This window comes from Narcine bancroftii, chromosome 3, assembly GCF_036971445.1.
Source record: "Narcine bancroftii isolate sNarBan1 chromosome 3, sNarBan1.hap1, whole genome shotgun sequence".
NCBI classification, from domain to species: domain Eukaryota; kingdom Metazoa; phylum Chordata; class Chondrichthyes; order Torpediniformes; family Narcinidae; genus Narcine; species Narcine bancroftii.
In genome coordinates, this window is record NC_091471.1 from 319,435,604 (window position 1) to 319,451,590 (window position 15,987).

Genomic DNA, 15,987 nt, shown 5'->3' on the forward strand with positions numbered 1-15,987 from the left:
CTGTGATTGGCTGAGAGTGTAGCCACACCTACTGGCAGGTCTTAAAGGATTTCTCCTAGCCAGACCAGGTCATTCTGGACTGGTCGACCCACTTATGATATGCTCCAGTCTTTTAGTTAATAAAAGTCTTGGTTTGGATCAACAAGTGTTTGGTTCTTTCGACGCACTCTGCAATGTTCCCCCTTCCTGCACCTTTGCTCTCTGAGATGTGTCACCAGCAGTGTCCTTTCCTTCTGTTCCTCAAAATAGATACTTTATTTTCATATTTCAATATGTGCGCAACTCGGAGTTCACAATATTAGCCAAGAGCTGTTAAAATTCCCGGGAAAACATTGCAAATTATAAAATCTTCTCAAACAATGAAAAACCATGTACAAAAGTGAAAACAGTGACTCCTGGTGGGCCAGGTAAAAACTATCGGGAGATACATAAAAAGGTGCCTTTTTAGAATCTTTTTCTGCTCATGTAGAGAGGGTTTTGAAGGTTAATTGGAAACTATTTTCAGAGGCTTGGACTTGGATGAATTTGTACGGACTGAATGAAGATGATGTTCACTTTGTTCCTGATGCATTTTTATATTTGAATCAATCAATGAGAATATTATGGTTGGAGGAGATTTTAATTGTTGTTTGGATCTGTTGTTGATTAAATCTCGAAAAATTGTGAAAAAAAAACAAAATGGCGAAAAGAATAACTGAGTTGATGGGGGATTTAAATTTAGTGGAAATATGGGAACAGAGGAATCCGACCGAAAAGGATTTTTCCTTTTATTCTCACGTCATGATTCGGTTTCAAGAATAGTTTTTTTTGGTATCAGCCCATTTGCAGGGTCGAATCAGACAGGCTGAGTATAAGAGTAGGATTCTGTCAGATCACTCATTATTGTTAATTTCACGTAGTATCGCAGAGATGGTGGAAACCTGTTATTGTTGGTGATTTAATGAAATGTTGTTAAAAAAAACCTGAAATTATTACGCTTGTAAGAGATCAGATTAGGTTTTTTTAGAAACGAATAAGGGATCAGTTCAAAGTAATTTTATGTTATGGGATACTTTAAAAAAGATATTTACGAGGTCAAACTATTACTTACACAGCAAAAGTGAAGAAACAATATATAGCAGAAATTCAGGACTTAGAGAAAGAAATTGCAACATTAGAGAAGACATTTCAGAAAAATTCAACTGAGGATAATAAAATACAGTTGTCCAAATTGAAGCTTTGTTATAATACAATTGTGAAAAAATAATTCAATGATGGAAACAGCTCTACTATGAGTTGAGGGACAGAGCACATACGGTTTTAACTTAGCAATTGGAAACTGAACAAGTGCCTAGAATGCAGTTAGGAGAAATTCAGAGATAACATAAACCACAGGATATTAATGATGAATTTTGTACATTTCATCGGGACTTTATCTGAAGGGAATTCGGATATGGAGCAGATTGATTGTTTTTTGTCGAATTTAAATTTACCTTTATTAGAGGAAGAGGATATTAAGACTTTGGATGGTTCATTTACTGATTTGGAACTTAAGGAGGCGTTACAATCTATGCCAAGTGGAAAATCACCTGGAGAAGATGGATTTACATTGGAATTTTAGAGAAATTTTTATGATTTGTTATTTCTGGAATATTCTGATGTACTGAAGCTCGCCACTGATACAGGTTTATTTCCAGAATCGTTTTCAAGGGCATTAATAACACTCATCCCAAAGAAAGACAGAGATCCATTAAAAGTTGTGTCATACAGACTAATATTAATAAATAATAATATTGAATGTAGATTACAAAATTGTAGCAAAGGTTTTAGCAAACAGATTGGCTAACCTTTTACCGCAATTAGTACATGTGGATCAAGCAGGATTTATCAAGGACAGGTATTCAGCTGATAATATTACTAAATTAATTACAATAATTAATGCTTCAAGACAACTCAACCAGACAATGATATTAGCGCTAGACGTGGAAACGGCTTTCCACAGTGTGGAGTGGAATTTTTATTTAAGGTGTTAGAAAAATATAAATTTGGACCACTCTTTACCAGTTGGGTTAAGGCATTATATACTAATACTCCTGCTCGGGTGGTGACAAATGGACAGATTTTGCAGGCATTCAATTTGTTTAGATCCACTAGACAGGGTCGTCCGCTGTCACTAGCCTTATTTGCATTAGTTATAGAACCAAGCAATTAGGCAAGAAATGAATATTAAGGGAATTACAATTGGTGGGCAAGAGTATAAAATTAATCTCTTTGCAGATGATGTGTTGATATATTTGTCTCAACCTAAGAATTCTTTCGAACCATTAGAAAATTTGTTGAAAAGATACGGGGTAATGTCAGGCTATAAAGTAAAGTGAGATATTACTAATATCAGATGGAGATTATTCAGATTGTAAACAACTTATGAAGTTTAAATGGTCAAATAAAATTATTTGGGCATAATAATGGATAAAGAGTATCAAAATTTATACAGCTTAAATTATGTACCATTATTAAATAAGATTAAGTTTGATTTAAATAGATGGAAGGAGTCACTGTTAACACGGGTAAATTGTATTAAAATGAGTATATATCCACGCATTCAGTATTTGTTTCAATCTATTCTGAGTGTTATACTGGGAAAGTTCTTTCAGGAATTAAATAAAGCAGATTGTTTCTTTCTATTGAAAGGTAAGTTGTCTAGAGTCTCTATGCAAAAGTTGACATGGAGGTATGTTTTGGGAGGTCATCAATTCCACATTTTCAAAATTATTATCAAATAGCACAATTAAAGTTTATGAATAGATTGTTTGATATTGACCAACCTCCGATGTGGGTGAATGTGGAGATGGATCAAATACAAGAAAGAACAATACATTATTTTATATATAAATGGAATCCTCTGCTTTTGCAGTAGTATCAACTGACAGTATTGAAACATTTGATAGGAGTATGGTATAAATGGAATCAGTTTATAGGATCGAAAGGTAAGATTTCAGCTAAGACACCATTATATCAGAATCAGACAATTTCATTTTCTATGAATAATTCTTATTTGAAAGATTGGGAATCAAAAGAAGTGATATGATTGGAGGACTGTTTTGAAGTAGATTCACTTCTTTGGTTTAATAGACAGAGAGAAATTTGGAATATCACAAAATACTTTATTTGCTTACTATCAAGTACAAGATTTATTATTAGAATGCTTTGGTAGAAATTTTAGTATAACCTGGTCAAATGAAATTTGAGAGATTAATTGTTGATAAGGGGAAAAAAGGGATTTGTTTCCGAAATGATGTGTTATTACAAGAAAAGATGAAAAAGGTAGATATATTTAAAATAAAGGATAAATGGGAGAAGGATTTATGTGTTCCTATTTCTGTGGATGAGTGGTCTTACATGTGTTTGGTTAGTGTTATGAAATTAATTAATGTACGATATAGTTTAGTTAGTTATAACTTTCTGCATCAGTTATATTGAACTCCTGAAAAACTGACAAAATATGGATTTAGTGGGTCAGATTTGTGTTTTTGATTTGGTGATCAGACAGGTACTTTTTTTATACTCAGCGTGGGAATGTTTAAAGTTGAATCCCTTTTGGTAAAAAGTGATTACATTTTTGTGAGTTCTTTTCAAATAGATTTATATGTGGATCCATGGGTATGATTACTGGGATACATGAATACAATTATGGCAAATTTACGCTTGGAGAAACCTCAAATTGCATATATTCGTTTAGAATTAGCAGTGGCTAGAAAATGTATAGCTGCAACTTGGAAAAATGATGTCGAATTGAGAATTTATAGATGAACAATGAAATTTAATCATGTATTTACTTAGAGAAAATAACGTATAATTTGCAAAATAATTATTCTTTTTTTATAAAGATGTGAAGTTGGTATTTGGAATGTATGGGTTGAGATGTTAAGTAAAAGCCTTATACGTGTTGCAAGATGTAAATGGATGTCACACCATAACAGTCTGTTATGAGACGATGCTATTGAGTTTTTTAATATAAGCTTCGTAGGGGTGAGGGTTATAGGGGCTGGGATAGATTAGAAGGGGGAGGAGGGAGGTAGTAGAGGGTAGTTTTAGATTAAACTTTGTATTTTTTCTTGGTTCTGTAAAATTCTTAAATAAACTTCCAAAAAAACTGCATCGAGATAAATGTCGAGCCAGGCTCATCCATTGAACAGAAGACAACATTACACATCAATTGCCTTCTGGTTTTTCATCCACTCTACTCCAAACCTTACAATTTTGACTCCATGGGTTTCCTCTGGGTACTGATGTCCTCTCACATCCCTCAGGTAGGTGTAAATGGCAGCTTGATGATTGATGTGGATTGTTTTATATTTTAAATACAACATCTATATTGTACATGTAATGGCAATATCATTCAAAGAATTAGACTCCACTACAAAACTGGGAGGAAGGATGTGTACCTGAAAGATTTAGTTATGGTCACTGATTCTTAAACAATTTGGTGAGAGGACACACACATGGATATCGGGATGAACCCAGGCATGAGAGGTTTCAGAAAGGAGTAGAGAGTGTTCTTGATCAATCAAGAAATTTTAGAGATCACCCAGTAAATGTTATGAGAAGGCACATGAGCGCGCGATGCCATAAAATGAGTTACGTTTATATTGCATATTCGGTTAATTTTTAACTTAGACATACAGCACGGTAGCAGAACATCTCATGCCCTGAAGCCATGCTGCCCAATTTACACCCCATTGACCTACACCCCCTGCACATTTTGAATGGATGGAGGAAACCAGAGCCCCTGAGGAAAACCCACGCAGATACAGGGAAGACTTTCAAACTCTTTATAGACAGTGCAGGACCCGAACCCAGGTCCGGTCCCAACCATTGGTGCTGTAAAGGTGTTGTGCTAATTTCCACACCAACCATGTCATCCTTTAGATGCCATCTTATTCAGAATAAAGAGTGTTTACTCTTTCTCTCCTTTAACCATCTTGAACACAATGGCAAACTGTTTCATTAACCTCAAAAACAATTGATCAGAAATAATCTATAGAACACCGTCAAACCCATTAACTGAAATAAATTAAATAGAAGGAAAAAAGAAAAAAAATTAACTGCTAAAATGAAAAAAACCTAAAAATTAGGTCTAATCCAACCTCTCCCTCTAATCAAAGTTACCTTATGTAATGAAGAAAAGAAGAATAGTGTAGAACCACTGGTAGCCCCCAGAGAACAGGCGATGAATGGCCAAACCACACATTTAGTTCCTCCAATTGTAGAAAAATTCTAGGAATGTGCCCCATTATTTCATCAATTGGAACTTTCTATCTTTAATATAAGATATGATTGTCTCTAAACTTAAAAGGACATTACATCATGTAATCACAGTGTATGAGTCGGGGAAGAATCATCTTTCCATTTCAATAACATTGCTCATCTGGCTATTAACGTAGCAAAAGCTCAAAATTTTTTCTGAGCTGCCGACGATGGTTTATCTGGATCACGAGAAAAACCAAACAGAGCAATTTAACGGACAAGTTCAAAATTGATCTTAAGAACCATTGATAAAGTTTGAAAAATGCCTTTCCTGAAATTCTCTAAGTTTGGGCATTCCCAAAACAGAGGAATTAAAGAGACTTGGAAAATTTTAAATTTCTCACATAGTGAATCAACATCTGCATACAAGCGAGATAGTTTCAGTTTGGACATATGTATTCCTGTACCACCTTAAATTGTAAAAATCAATGCCTAGCATAAAGTGAAGAGTCATTAATACAATTGAGAATAGAATACCCAGCTACTTCTGGAAATTTTATATTTAAATCTCATTCACAACTGCTCTTAATCTTGGATTTTAAACCCAATACATTATTATAAATACATGCTATTAATCCACCATGAACATAAAGCCGTAAATTTAAAAAAATAGATGAAGAATATTAGTCTTAGAAATTCACGGAAAATCCAAAATCTTAGATTGAAGAAAATGTCTAATTTTTCAATGTCAAAAAAGAGTGATTACTAAGTTCAAAATTTAGTTGATAATTGTTTGAACGTGGCAAAATTAACTGAAATAAAGTGGTAATTGAAACTTTGAATACCTATTCTATAACATCCTTGAAATCTACATCCAACAAGGATGGTGGTAAAAGATGGTTATCTATCATAGGGTTGCCCAATTAAAAACCATTTAGCCCAAAACAGTTCCTAAATTGGCCAAAATTCTCAATCAGTTTTTCAATCATGGATTATGTGTCAAATTTGGAAAATGGTAATATTGTAGAACTTTTTTGGAAAACTGTAATTCCGTCATGGCCCATGAAGGGCGATTCACTGATTTTTCCAAAATTATCTAAAGCAAGCCTGATCCAAATGCTATACTCTTTCCATTTATTACATTCCCAGCAGAAGTTGGGGAATTACAACTAGTAACAAGGAACTGGCTCTGTTATCCCCTCTTCACACAGGCCGTAAAGTTCATAGTTGGAGCAAAGGTCTATCTTGGATCAAATGAACCGATAAAAACAGGATCCAAAGCAAGATTTAATTTGTTATTTTGGCCCAGTATTTAATGGCAGAAACTTGCTGAGCAGAGAGGGCTTTTATAATAGATAGATAATATTGAAATATTACAGACCTGAAGGGCTTTTATGTATTCATTAAATAAACAGAAAAGGGTTTAAAATAATCAGACAATAGTCCAATTTTATAAATTAGATCAGGGTATTATATTATAAGCCCAAAGTTAGGGTTGTACCTAATGGACAAATGTCCTCAGCATTCCCATGAACCAGGTGTAGTGGGCAGGGATGCCCATTATCTCCAGCTCCCTTCGTTTTGATTCGAGAACCGTTGGTGGAAGATATTCACTGAGATCCAGACATTAAAGGATCGTGGGTAAATAAACCAGGAAGAAGATGAGATTAATCTATTTGCAGATGATGTCCTGATATGTTTGACAGACCCAGCAATTTCATTGGTAACACTACACTCTAAACTGGAAGATCATGGGAAGATCTTGTGATATAAAAGGACCAAAATAATCAACTTCCACGTATGTAAAAGGGAATTAATCAGGTGAAACTCTGGCCTGTGGTAAATCTGACATTTGTTGTTGTCCAGGTTTTCATTCTCTCTGTAAGTCACAAAGATATGAACCCTCATGATTTCATTATTAATATATTTAAGCACTGATGTACTATCAGGCCAAAACTCAGAATCTGCTAACTCCATCTGTAATTCTCTTCTTAACATAGTGTCCATTTTGCTCACCGTAGTAGCAGCAGTCAATTCCATTCAAGGTCTGGTGACTGACTTTAATGGAGCCACTCTGGCTTTTCCCATTACAAATCCACCATGTACTCACACTTGGTTTTCACAGGACTCAGTAACTGACAGGATCAAAATCACCTTCACTACATCAGCAAAATGGTGTAACAGCAAACGTGGCCAATCCAAAGTCTGTTGACTTCAAACGTCCAAGTATTTGAAGACACTCAATCCAATTTCTCCAATCTTGTGCGATGGATTCTGGGATAGTTTCATCCCATCCAAATTTTCTTCTGCAAAATTCTTGAAGAATTTTCTTTCATTGAATATTTTATTTAAATCAACATATATATGAAAGTTATAACAATTAAAATCAAATCACAATGTTACAGAGCTTACAAATATATGTTGATAATATATAAAAAAGAAAAGAAAGGAAAAGAAACTAAGATACTACTGTAGCGGCAGCTACAACCAGACAGGTTGAGTTCAGTGAGCAAAAATTCCTTTATTCAGGTTTGCATGGCTGGTCTTATGCTCCCAGCCCAGACTTGGCTGAGAAGCGTACCGGGGGGTCACGTGGGCCGCAGTTCACGGGCTTCTGAGCCTGGTGCCGAGGTAGGGGAGAAACCCGCGACGGTGCCATTTTGGACGGCTGCCCCACCGCATGCATGACATGAGGGGCTGGATCACATGCCTAATGGCATGCCGCCACACAGCCCCCCCAGAACTGGTGCCAATGGCCTTTTTTGTCGGGCAGCCTCGCTTCTTGGGTTGAGCCGCGACCACTGGCTCATTGGGGTTGAGGTGTGCTGGCTTTAATCTGTCCACAGTAAACAGTTCTCTCTTACATTAATGTCTGGTGTGAAGGTGGATCCTGAATGCTGGATGACTCTGTACAGCCCTTCATACAGTCTTTGAAGGGGTGCTGTGAAGGGTCTCATCTGATAAAAACATACTCTGAGGAATACAGCTCACTGGGCTGGTAAGAGGCGCGTGTGCCATGTCTGGGCGGTGGTGGGGGTGTGAAGGACTCCAACTGGGCCCGGAGATGGTAAGTAAACCATGCGGTGCCTGTTGCAAGTTGTGAGGTGCATTGATAAACTCACCAGGCAGGGCTAGTGGTGCACCATAGACCAGCTCAGCCGATAACGCCTGCAGACCTTTTTGGGTGTCAAGTCGATGCCCAAGGCAGGTCATCCACCCAGTTGGGGCCGGTGAGGCGGGCCATAAGTGCCGAATTCAGGTGGCAATGCAATCGTTCGACCAGTCCCAGTCTGTTGGTGAGCTGTGCCCAGAGTGCAGAGGTGAACTGCGTGCCACGTTTGCTGGTGAGGTGGGTCAGCATGCCGAACCAGGCAATACAACCGGTCAAAAGTGCTCGGGAGCAGGAGTCTGTGAAGGCTTCTGGATAACCTCAGGCCAATGAGTGGTGCAGTCTACCACCATGAAAAGTTAACGGTTACTTCGGGAAACGGGTAAAGGGCTGACAATGTCCACATGTATGTGGCTGAACCATTCTCGGACGTGTTCAAAATCCTGCACAGGCACTCTGGTGTTCCTGTGTACCTTGGAAAGCTGGCAATGGGTGCAGGTTCTGGCCCAGTCTGCAATCTGCTTTCGAAGCCCGTGCCAAATGAAGCATTCTGCCACCATATGAACCTTGGACCTGATGGAACGGTGGGAAAGGTCGTGGATATGGTGGAAGACATGCCTGCACCACTGCTGGGGAACAACTGGTCATGGGGTGCTCATGAAGACATCGCACAGGATGGTATAATCACCGAGAAGAATCGGGAGGACCTGGAACTGCTGGCCCGTGATGGCCGTCCTGAAGGCTTGCATCTCATCATCGGACTTCTGATCCAGGGCAAGCTGGTCATAGTCAGGCAGCGTGTCAGCGACCACATTGTCTTTCCCCGCCTTGTGCCAAATGTTGACGGTGAACTCCAACACAAAGGACAGGTGACGCTGTTGGCAGGCCGACCAGGGATCTCTAGCCATAGCGAGAGCCTGAGTGAGGGGTTTGGGGTGGGTATAAATGGTGAAAGGCCTCCTCTCCAAGAAATAGTGAAAATGAGGCACAGCAAGGTACATGCCCAGCAACTCATGGTTGAAAGCACTATACGTGTTCTGGCGGACGATGAAGTTGGCTAAAGAATTCCAGTGGTTTTCACTGTCCATTAACCTGCTGCTGCAGGATGGCACCAACGGAGGTGGCAGAGGCATCGACGGAGAGCAACATAGGAAGGTCGGTGTGTGGGGGGACGAGTAGGGTAGTCTTCACGAGGGCAACTTTCGTCGCCTCTGGAGTCCAGGCGTATCTTGTTCTTGGCCGCGATAAGGGCGAAGAGTGGCTGCATGATGTGTGCAACGGCTGGAATGAATCGGTTATAGAAGTTGACCATACCTGCAAACTCTTGTAGCTCCTTGAGGTTGTCTGGGCGTGGAAACTCTCTGATTACAGTGACCTTCATAGCAGCTGGTGTAGCTCCTTCGGTCGTGATGGCCCGGGAACTGCATGGACTCTTTTCCAAACTGGCATTTGGCTGGGTTGATCATTAGGCCGAATTTGGGCAGTCGGGAGAAGAGGGTGTGCAGGTGAGACTTGTGTTGTGCCCAGTCTCTGCTGGCGACAAGAATGTCATCCAGATAAATGAACACAAAATTAAAATCCCTGTGCACCTTATCCATGAGGTGCTGGAAGCTCTGGGCGGTTTTCTTGAGCCCAAAAGGCATGCGTAGAAATTTGAACAAGCCGAAGGGGGTGATGATGGTCATTTTGGGGATGTCCTCGGGTGCAATGGGATTTGATGATGCACGCACACCAGGTCGACCTTGGTGAATACCCTCGCGCCATGCAGATTGGCTGTAAAGTCCTGAATGTGAGGGATGGGGTAACGGTCAGGTATTGTCATGTCATTAAGCCATCGATAATCTCTGCAGAGATGCCAGCCACAGGAGGCTTTCGTGACCAGGTGGAGCAGTGAAGCCCAAGGACTGTCGGAGCGTCGAATGATCCCCAGTTCCTGCAGATGCGAGAACTACTCTTTTGCTATCTGGAACTTATCCGGCGGGTTTAACAGTAATGTTCAATAAACTGTATCAGATTCTGTGACACCAGGTTCACAATGGGGAGAATATTTAACGGTGATATACCGTAGACTTTGGTAGATAGTGTGACACCGTGTTTACAGTACTGAGAAGGTTTAACAGAGATGTACAGTAGAATAAGGTGACTCCGGGTTTACAGTAGTGAGAAGGTTTAAAAATGATCTACAATAAACTGTGGCAGATACTGTGAAACCTGGTTGACAATGGGGAAGAGGTTAATGGTGATGTAAGGGAGACTACGTAGATACGTTGATACTGGGCTCAGACTGGGAAGAAGGTTTATTGGTGATGTATGGGTAACTGAGGCAGTTACTGTGACACCGGGTTAATAGTGGGGAATATGTTTAACAGAGCTGTACGATAACCTTTGGCGAATATAGTGACACCAGGTTCACAAAAGGGAGAATGTTTAACGGTGATTTACAAGAAATTGTGGTAGATACAGTAACACCAAGCTCACATTGGGGAGAAGGTTTACTGGTGATGTACGGTAGACTTTGGCAGACACTGTAACACCGATTTCACAGTAATGAGAAGGTATAATAGTGATGTACGATAAACTGTGGCAGATACAGTAAAACTGGTCTCACAATGGGGAGAAGATTTACTGGTAATCTACGGGAAACTGAGGCAGATACTGTAACACCAGCTTCACAGGTGGAGAAGGTTTAAAGTAGATGTACATTAAACTGAGGTAGAAACTGTGAGAAAGTTTTCACAGTGGTGAGAAGGTTTAACAGTGATGTCAGATACTGTGACACCAGGTTTACAGTGGGTAGAAGGTTTAATGGTGATGTGTGGTAAACTTAAAAAAGTAACTTTCACACCAAGTTAACAGGGGGAGAAGGTTTAACGTTGATGAACGGTAGACTGAGGCAGAAACTGTGAGACAGCATTCAGAGTAATGTGAAGCTTTAACAGTGATTTACTCCAAACTGTGTCAGCTACTGTGACAAAAAGCCACCTTCCCCAGTTAGACTATAAAATGGTCAATTTTTAAAGTTGTAAAAGTGATTAAAATACTGTTCATAGACGTTGGAATAGTGAACTATCAAAACGGCTGCAAATGTGAAAAAAATCGAAAACTCAGTTACAGAAGAAATTACCTTACAAAAGTGTTAAAGAATTGAGGCCTACCTATCAAGTTGAAGCAACAGAATTGTCGACTGGAGTCTCCAAGCCTCAGAGAACTCCTGCCCAGCTAAGTATTACGCCAGTTTAGCATTGAGTTTGCCCAATTTCGAATCGTGTATTCGTGAACCCGGGCGCATGACAGGCTCGCGAGCCCACAGCATTGCCTGGTGGTCCGGGGATGACGCACCTGCGTATGGGTAGACCTACCGGGCAAGCGCAATGCGTCAAGGGTCCACGGACCTTTGGAGAAGGTGTGGCCTGTGGGGGAGCCCAAGCGACGGTGAGCTGATGAGGTTGGCACACTGTCGTTGGGTGTCCAGACCTGCAGCCGCACTGGAAGAGGACCTACTGCTTTGGAGGAAGAAGAAAGCGCAACTTCATTAGAGTTTGAAGAACTCAGGACTGAGGGAAAAGAAGGTCGGCCTCAAGGGAGGTGATCGATCCTGGACTGGATTCTGTGTTTCCAATTCTGGAAGGGATTGCTCAGCTCATGGACGATATGTCAAATATGTCAATGCAGATGTCTCATCAGATGACTCAAGGATTTTCGGAAATGAAAACTAAAATGAACTCTGTTTGTGAAGAAGTAACTCTTCTGGAAGATATTAATGCAGTTAAGAGTGATGTTACGAGATGGACACGATCAGTGGATACTGTGCAAGATCATTTTAAAAAGATTGAGGAGGGTTTCTTGAATGCAAGAGTCAAGTGGAGCGTCATAGATAAAAAATGGAAAAAGTGGAAGATCCTTTTGTAGATTGGGGGATTCAGAAGAAGGAATTATTGAAGAAATTTGACTCATTGGAAAACCAAAGTCGAATAAATAATGTTAAGATAGTTGGTCTTCTGGAAGATATGGAAGGTTCGGATCCGGTGAAGTTTTTTAAGAAATGGATCCCGGAAGTGTTGGGCTGGGAATTCTTTCCGGATGGACTGGAATTAGATCGAGCAAATAGAGTGTTAAGGAAGAAACCATTTCCAGGCCAATTACCAACAGCAGTTTTTATTTGCTGTTTTAAATATCAAGACAGGAAGATGATATTCCAATTGGCGGTGCAGAAAGCACGGCAAAATCAGGCTCCAACGATGGTTCAAAATAATAGGGTTTTTTTTTAATGCAGATCTGAGTCAAGAAATTATCAGAAGATGCTGAGAATTTAATTCGGCTTAAAAAGTATTGTGGAGAAAGGGATATAAATTTGCTTTTCATTACTCGGCAGTATTGAAAGCTTTTTATGGGAATTTTCAATCTCAGTTTTTTGAAAATGACCATGATGCATGCAAGGAAATGGGCGATCGTCACCAATGTCACCGAAGAGAAGGGTCAATGGTAATGGAAATGGGAAGATTGGAAAATATGCAGAGAATATGAAAAAGTTGAATTGACGCAAAGTCTTCTCGATATTGAAGATCCGGAACAATCATTGGGACTGGAATCACTGGGTTGAATGTTTTTGTTTCAATACTTTGTGAAAGTCTGACTGGGGGAGTGGGTGACACTGAGTCCTTTAGTCACCTGCCACTTGTGGACTTTACCACACCCAGATTTTTAGGGAGCTACTACTTTTGAGTAGCTCGTTTGGGGATTGATTTTTCTCTTTTTTTTGGAATCTTTTAAATAGGTGGGGATTAGAATACTGCGAGATTTAGAAGGGGAGCATTATTTTATAATAGGATTTACATTCGTGGGAAGGTTTAACAGTCATATACTATGAAATGTGTCAGATACTGTAACACCAGGTTCACATGGGAATAAGGTTTAACGGTGATGTATGGTATGTTGAGGAAGATAATGTGACACCAGGAGTACAGTGGGGAGAAGGTTTAATGGTGATGTATGGTATGTTGAGGTAGATAATGTGACACCAGGAGTACAGTGGGGAGAAGGTTTAACGGTGATGTATGGTATGTTGAGGTAGATAATGTGACACCAGGTGTACAGAAGATAGAAAGTTTAACAGTGACGTATGGTAGGACTGAGGCAGATACAGTGACACCAGGTTCACAGTTGGGAGAAAATTTAATGGTCATCTACGGAAGACTGAGGCAGATACAGTGACACCATGTTCACAGTTGGAGAAGGTTCATCGATGATGTACGGGAGACTGAGACAGTTATTGTGACACTGGGTTCACAGCAGTGAGAACGTTGAACAGTAATGTCCGATAAACTGTGTCAGATACTGTGACACCAGGTTCACAGTGGGGAGAAAATTTAACGTTCATGTACAGTAGACTTTGGCAGATACAGTGACACCGAGTTTACAGTAGTGAGAAGGTTTAACAGTGATATACTATAAACTGTGTCAGATACTGTGACACCAGGTGCACAGTGGGTATAAGGTTTAACGTTGATGTACGGTAGACTGAGTCAGATACTGTTACTCCGCATTTTCAGTAATGAGATGGTTTAAAAATGATATACAATAAACTGCGGCAGACACTGTGAAACCAGGTTTACTGTGGGAATATGGTTTAATGGTGATTAAAAAAATAAACTGTGGCAGATAAAGTGACACCAGATTCACAGTGGGTAGAGGTTTAATGCTGATGTATTGATGACTGAGGAAGATGTTGTGACACTGGGTTCACAGTAAGAAGGAGGTTTAATGGTGATGTAAAATAAACTGTGGCAGATAAAGTGACACCAGGTTCACATTGGGGAGAGGTTTAATGGTGATGTACGGAGGACTGAGGCAGATACTGTGACACCGGATTCACAATGCGGAGAAGGTTTAACAGTGTGGTATGATAAATTCTGGTATATACTTTGACCGGTTCATATTGGGGAGAAATTTTAACGGTAATGTATGGTAGAGTGAGGAAGATACTGTGACACCATGCTCATTGTATTGTTCATTTATCTTAATTACAATATCTAATTTATATGCTCATTTCTTTTTGTGGCAACTTCTGAACATTCCATAAACCAATTCTAATAAGATTTTGTTCATTTAAATAGGTCACCACTAAAAGCCGAAATTGTTTGGTCTCTAAAGTACGCTGCACAAAATTAAATTCTTTACTTGGGTTTGGTTGCAACAGCTCTTCAGTCTGCTTCATTATTTTTTCAGTCCCTTGTTTTGTACTTTCTGTTTTGCCCTGCAGATTCGCCAAATCATCCAACACTGTCTTCTCAGCTTGACCCAACATCCCCTCTGTAAACTTAAGCAAACCAAGGAGACCAAAGTTAAAATTTTCATATTTGCATTTTCAAAAACAAAAATGGCGCTGTGACTTGCAGTTTTACATCATAATCCCACTTGCTAAACTTGCAAGGAACTGCACCTCATCCTACAGCTGGAAAATTGCATAGAACTGCTTGGTTAAAGCAAAGATTCCACCCAGTCACCCCATTAAAGGCCTCCAAGTTAACAACAGATAGCAACCTGAAAGTTAAACACAAAGATCTGTATCAGGAAAATTAACGGGCTTTCAAAAAAAAATCATTTCCACTATTGAAAGAAAACTCATCAGGGAACACCAGGTTCTTGTTGAACCATTCCTGTTGTATTCCTCAAAATGGTTTGAATCTTGATTTCAAGCAGAGTCATTTGGTGAGATTGTTGGTCCAGAACAAACCCTGCCTACACACTCCCTTAAATACCTGAAAAGTCCCGGCTCAGCTCTGCTCCATTCTTAAGCTATCAGAGCTTTTCTGAAGAGATAACGGACTTCAGATGCTGGTACGTTGTCAAAAAAAACACTAATGCTTCCCTGAACAACTCTCTCTGAAAACCAACAAGAACCTTCCGAGTGGTAATCATTCACCTTTAGAGCACCAAAGCCTGGTGAACTTTATATATGTTAAATTCTATACACAGTATAAGAATGGCCTGCAACCAGTGAACTTGGAGGAATGAGAAGTGAGATTGAACTGTGAACCTAATAACTTTTCTGAACTTACAGACATATTACACACACGTGCACTTAGAATTAGAAGGGGGCTAAGTTAGATAAAGTAAATTCAAGTAGTAAAATAGTGATCAGTTAAAGTGTAATTCTGTTTTCATGTTTAAAGATAATTAAAATCAACTCTTGTTTAAGTAACCATTTGTCTTGGTGAATATCTATTGCTGCTGGGTTTGGGGATCCTCTGTTCTCGTAACACAGCACCAAGCTTCAGGTTATGATAATTGTCCATAAATGGGCTCCAGCATCTTTTGAAAGTTATTATTTGACTCTTTAATAATTTTTTGTAAATTTCAACAGACATAATATCATTTAATTGTTGTTTATGTGTCGTTGGAGAATTACCTTTCCATTCAATCAGATTTAGAGTTTTGGGTGCCGTATTTGAGAAAAGATGTGCTGGTGTTGGGGAAGGTTCAGAGATGATTTACTGGAATGATATCAGGAATGAAAGGGTTAGTGTATGAGGAACATTTGTTGACACTTTGACTGTACTAGTTGGAGTACAGAAGGATAAGGGGGACCTCAGAGGCATTTCAAATGCTGGATGGCCTGAGCAGAGTACATATGGCAAAGATGTTTCCCATGG